Below are 6000 nucleotides of genomic sequence, written 5' to 3' on the forward strand. Positions count from 1 at the left end.
CCAAAAAAAGGTTCTTGCCTTCTGCACAGTTATAACTTTATTTATCCAACTGTCAGAGCAGCACAGACAGGACATTGTAAAGGTACTAAAGTGTCTTAGATGTTTAGCTAATGTATTGTGATTTTCTCTGGAAGCAGCACAGATGGGAGGAGGGCAGTCATTAACCTGCATTTTAGGTCTGGCTTGCAAGTGCAACTGTCACCTAACCTTTTAACCTACTACATCAAGATTATTCCACTGTTTCTTGCTTTCACCCAAATACATAGCCATCCACATGCTATTTGTAATACATCACATCACAACTTCAAGCCAGATCTATTGGCATCGCCAATGCTTATGTTTGTCAATGATGTTAGAAAGACAAAGGTAGCCCTCTTTGTTCCTCCACAATTCATGGGCTAACTACCCATAATGCTAGCCACTGGTGCAGTTTGCAGTGAGGCAGCTTTTGTGGGTGCATGGAAAGAGAATGATGTTCCTGCAGGGTAGCAAGTCCATAATTAAGAGATGGGCCTCAAACACTTTAGCAGTGCGGGAGGGGGTAGGTTGTTTGGCTTAGTCAAGAATTTCTTCAAACTCATCTGACTTTCACCCTGTGGATCAAGATGCCTTTTCTTTGGAAGGGGATTATAGGTACAAAATTAGGCAGACTGAAGAAATCTCTGATGCAGCCAGACTTGAAATCAGCTGAGCAGCAGCTTGGATTTGGGCCTGGGATTAAAACCAGCCAGCCAAGAAAAAGGCTGTGTGGTTCTCCCAAATCTGTTTCCCTAGGTGCTCCCATATCATGGTCCTAGTTGAATTAAAAAAATAAAATAAAAATCCTAAAAAACTAATAAATGGGCCTCAATGCCAGGATGACCCATGCCGCACAAAGTTGTAGAACTTTCCCCTTGGACTGGGACCTGAAACAAGGATGTCTTCCATCCCCAGTGCTCTTTATGATGGCGCCTCTAGCAAGCCAGTTTGGGAGTTAGCAAAGAATAGATGGCTTCACCTGTGGTGCATAGTAGGTTGACAGGATATTGTTGTAAGCAGATGATGTCTTCCTCTCTATTGGAGACGTCCTGTGATACATGCCCAGATTCTTAGACATACTTGGAGAATTTGAGAATCAATTTCACTATAAAGTAAACAGGGCAAAGTCGACTCAGCTCAAAATGTATGATTTTGATGTGAGTGAGGTGCAACTGTCTGGTATAAGCGTGAGAGAAGATGGACATAACGAGAACTAGGACGGACTTCTTTGATCATGATTTAACACCGGCATTTGCTAGACGTAATGAAGATGTAAAGAGGTGGTGGCCCCAACACTTACATTAATGGGAAGGTCTTCACACTTTAAAATGAGCTCTGCCCGGACTTCTTTATGCATTAAAAACCATCCCTGTCTACAACTTGGCGGCCTAGAGAGGGAGTTGTTGGCTGTCTTGCGGAACGGGGAAACACTAAACGTAACAATGACAGTGCTTTATTGAACAGTCTTCAAGGGAGCCACCACTCTCCCCACGATACAACACTACGATTGGCTCTTGTAACTAGTGATGGTCAACGAATGGTGGATCTTCATTGCGCTTGGTGACCCAGCGGTTGAAATCAGGCGGACTTGCTAATGGAGAAAAAAAAACTGCAAGCGCTATCTATACTGCAGCAGACTCCTAAAACATCTCACAGAAGCAACAAATCAACTGATGAACAGTCACAGTAGAAAAGGGTTGAGTTGTGTTAGATTGGCAGAAAGTAAACCATTTGGGACAGGAGAAACGATGAGACTTTGCATGATTTCAGGGATTCAGAAAGTTGACTCTCCGGAAATAACCCCTGGAAACTACAATTGGTAAGCCTCAACTCACAGACCCCAATGAGGGAGAAATTCAAACTAGTGCCAATGCAGTGCTTCTGATATACCAAACCGAAGCGTGAGATCGACACACCAGGGATTCACATCCTTGTAGCATCACTGCTAGGATATAGACCGTGAGGTGGAGCTCGAGAAAGTTGCAGTGCCTGGGAAACATAGCACCCACGAATAATGCCCTGAAATGCTCATACAGACTGGAAGAGAGATGGAATGCAGACCTTCAAACATTAGAAGACCAAGATAGTGGGAAGGCATTAAGGCACACAAGGGTTGCGGGAATAAGAGACATCTAAACGCTGATACAACTGAAGACCCGCCAGTGTGTGTAAAATCTCCAGAGAAGACTTCATAAATGGGACAGCCACTCAATGGTGAATATATTAACTGTGGTGCTGAAGTAGAAATCACTATGGATACCGCCTGAAGTGATACAGTAATTTTAGAGAAAAACAAAAGTGTGAGAGGACCTGTGGGGGTACTAGCAGCCCATGTTCCCATGACACCACAACTTGGGATACTGTAGGATATTGTACTAACCAGATTCCGACACACGCCTTTTGGACTCACTAGGTTTGATAGTTGCCAAAAGACATACAGGGGTGGATTACATGGAGCACTCCGAGGGTGCGCACCTGCTTTCTGTGCCACTCACGCAGTTTGGGATTACAGAAGGTCCAGCAGATTCTTGTGCTCCCCATTCAGAGAGCCCATGAACAATCCTGGAGGGGTGTTCCCTGATTTGAATGGGGCCATGACTCTGTGCAATGAGGGAAATACTTTGCTTCTGCATCCAAGCCCATAAGAGACATACAGAGGACATCAGAAGGCACACAGTTATTACCACCCCCTAAGGGCAGCCCCTGGACAGGATAAAGGGACACCATGTAGCCCCCACCCCACAGACACACTGTGCAGTCACTCAATGCAACCACTTGCAGAGGGACACTGTCCCATTAAAATGCAAGGCAGTGCTGACTGCACCGTGAAAGACCTTAAAAGTGTGCCGCAGTGCAAACACTGACAGTCTGCTTAAAATATAATACTTTACATAATGAGAGAATGGTGGAAATACATCCCATCCCACTAGAGCCAAGCAGCACACCGGGATGGATTAGTATATGGAGTGCAAAGGGTGGTGTCTGAGGGTTGGGGTGTCCCAAGAAATATGGGGACCTTGAAGGAACTAGAGTTAAGAAAAGGGGGATAAGCCTCAGATACTTGGGGAACACAACATAGTGGTACGGCAGTGGAGACGGGAGTCCATGGTATGGAACAATAGTAGTCCAGGTACGCTGGAGGCAGGTCAACATACTAGTGGGGGGAGGGACAACCAGAGCCATCACAAGTCGAGGAGTAACACCAGTGGAGCCGGTTCCAGAGAAGGTCTAGGTGGCTTGTCTGGTGTCGCTCCTGACCCATTCATGGATCAAAGGGGCCTGACTGGTGCCAGGGGCTAACCTGCTGCAGAAGACCAGTAGGGGCCCCTCCCGAGCCCACCGGGCCCAAATGCGCCAGGGAGGGGCCACCCAAATATGAGGTGCATGACAACCAAAAATTCATGAGATTTGATAGGGGGTCCCTCTGGCTCCTGGAAACTCGGGAAGGCACAGAGAGGGCACAGGTTCAACCATGGAGCCAGGCCCTGAATGCCGATGCTCTCTCATCTAGTCAGATAACTTTGACTGACAGGGCGCAGTCAAAGACCTCTGACCTCTTTGACTTCTTTCTCTTCTTCTGTTTGTGGGACTTACTCGAACGACCGACTGACAATGAGCGCTTGGAGTGGCTCAGGGACCGATCCCGGGACCCTCCTCTGGGTCAGGATCAAAGCCATTGTGGCGCTGCATGTGGAGCAGCAAGGAGCTTGAGACCTCTCCCTCAAGACCTTGGGGTGCATGGTGTGACAATCGACACTTGGCGAGCTCTCGAAAAATGTCCATATCTAGTCTGACACCTGGGGATTATTCTAAGGGAAGGAAGCTGCAGCTAGATAGTCTCGCCACCAGATAAAGAGTTACTGAAGGTAGGTAACTAGTTTATTGCTGCCATACATTGTACTCAATTGTGTATTCTTGTAATTTAATCACTGAATGGCATACACTGGGTTAAATATTATGATTTCAGTTTTCATGAAAAACTGGTCTGTGCTCGTGGTTGGTATGTTGGAACACTGAACTTTGTCCTTTCACACAACTTTTTAAAGTTCTTGGTCCCCCAGCAACTGCCAACACATTTGTTTTTCTAAAAGCGTATCTGCCATCCTTGGCTCTCTTGAGACAAAAGATCCTAGTCTCATTTGTCCTTTGCCTTCGATCGCAAGGCACCTTTTAAGTAACTATTAGTGGCTGTGGTGATGTTGAACAGAATCGTTTCACTCAGAACGTGTTTGCAAGGGCGAGTCACCAATCCCCATTGCACCGTTATACTACAAAAGCCTCTTACAAACCTCGAGTACAACTGTGCTAACCAGAAGCATTACAACAGTTGTTTCTGGTTAGCTCTTTCCAGCACCTGGACCGTGGTCTTAAGACTGCTTAGGTTGAACTCTCGCACCAATGGTCTCGTGACCCAGTTAGGCAATCACTCCGCTTCTTCACTTACTTTCCGATTTCAGAAGCACCAAACTTTACTCCTTTGTTAGCACCCATCTGCTATAATATTCCAAAGTCTTATATCAGCTTCATCAAAACCTCCACTGGGCGGTGCATGTCATTAAGAGCTGAAGGACTGTTGCAGCTGTCAACATGCCAAAGGCCTCTTGCACAAATTAAACAGCTCCTAGAGGCAGCCAAGACTTGTGGCAGGCTAAGAAGTGTAAACACACGTGCCTCTTTCCCAGGAGTGTACATGTTTCAGGAGTATTCACCAGTGAAAATCAGTTCGTGATCCCACACTTGCTCTGACTTCAGGTCCGAACAGGGTTTGTTAGCGGTGGATAGTTTTCCAGTTACCACGACTCTGGGCGCACTGCGTTTCAGAGGCTTCAAACTCCTTCACACTGACTTTAGCCTTTACGCTACTCTGCTCTTTAAGGTGCTACAAAATGTACCTACTTAAGGAGCAACGGGCACAGATGCCACTTTGACGCTAGACAATTTTCCCCTCGAACAGCCCAGTTCAGTAGTGAAGAATGAACATCTCCAGACTCAAAACCTTCAGTCCTGCAGACTCTCCAAGCTCGAAATGAAGCATCTTGGGATGAATGTTTGGATGTACGTCATATTTAACTCTTTGGTTAGACTAGTCAAAACTATCCTCCCCCCTACTGGATTATATATATATATATATATATATATATATATATATATATATATATATATATATATACACACACACACACACACACACACATCTATACATATACATACATATACTTTCACAATAGTTTTTTCTTCCCTCATTTTCATTATTTGCCTTAAAACTTCTCCTCAAGGACCCCAGTAGCATAAAATGCGTCCCTCTTCATCTATTGCTACACTCAAACCTGCACATCTATGGTGACGCAGGGTCCAGGCTGGTGGCGCTAAGAAGTAGTTTTTTGGGGGTTATGTCCTGGTAAAACCTCATTGACACCTACATTCAGACCTTCTCAACACCCTTTAATCTCAACCTTTTCAGAATCCTTGACGTCTGTCTGAGATCTGCATGGGAAAATTCAACAGACCTAGGTCTTGCATAAAAATAACAAAGGCATGTTGTGTATAAGATTGACATACGGTTGTAGGGACAGATAAGTGAAAGAACAGTGGTCCTCCCTTGCATTCTCACCATCAACAACACGGTTTTTGGGAACACTACTGGGGGGCAGGGTCGAAGTGCTTTGTAAGGAAGCTACCAACGTGATTTCCTTGGATTGTTTCCCAAAAAGGTTTGTGCCTTCAGTGTAGCTGGGTACGGTTTCAGAGTCTCAGTTACTCCCTGTGGTTCACCAGGATTTTGAGTTCACTATATTACATATTTTGAAGAAGCTGTAGTTGAGAACTATCACATATTTGGATGATGCTGTGCTAGTAACCACATAACTAGGTGAGTAGGTAAGGCTGCTACAGTTTTGCTGATTGCGGACTAGACTCTCCCCTTCATCGCTGGCAATGTACACCCCAGGCTCAATGGATGTGCGTGCAACACCCAGCATACGG

This window comes from Pleurodeles waltl, chromosome 10 (assembly GCF_031143425.1).
Source record: "Pleurodeles waltl isolate 20211129_DDA chromosome 10, aPleWal1.hap1.20221129, whole genome shotgun sequence".
NCBI lineage: Eukaryota > Metazoa > Chordata > Amphibia > Caudata > Salamandridae > Pleurodeles > Pleurodeles waltl.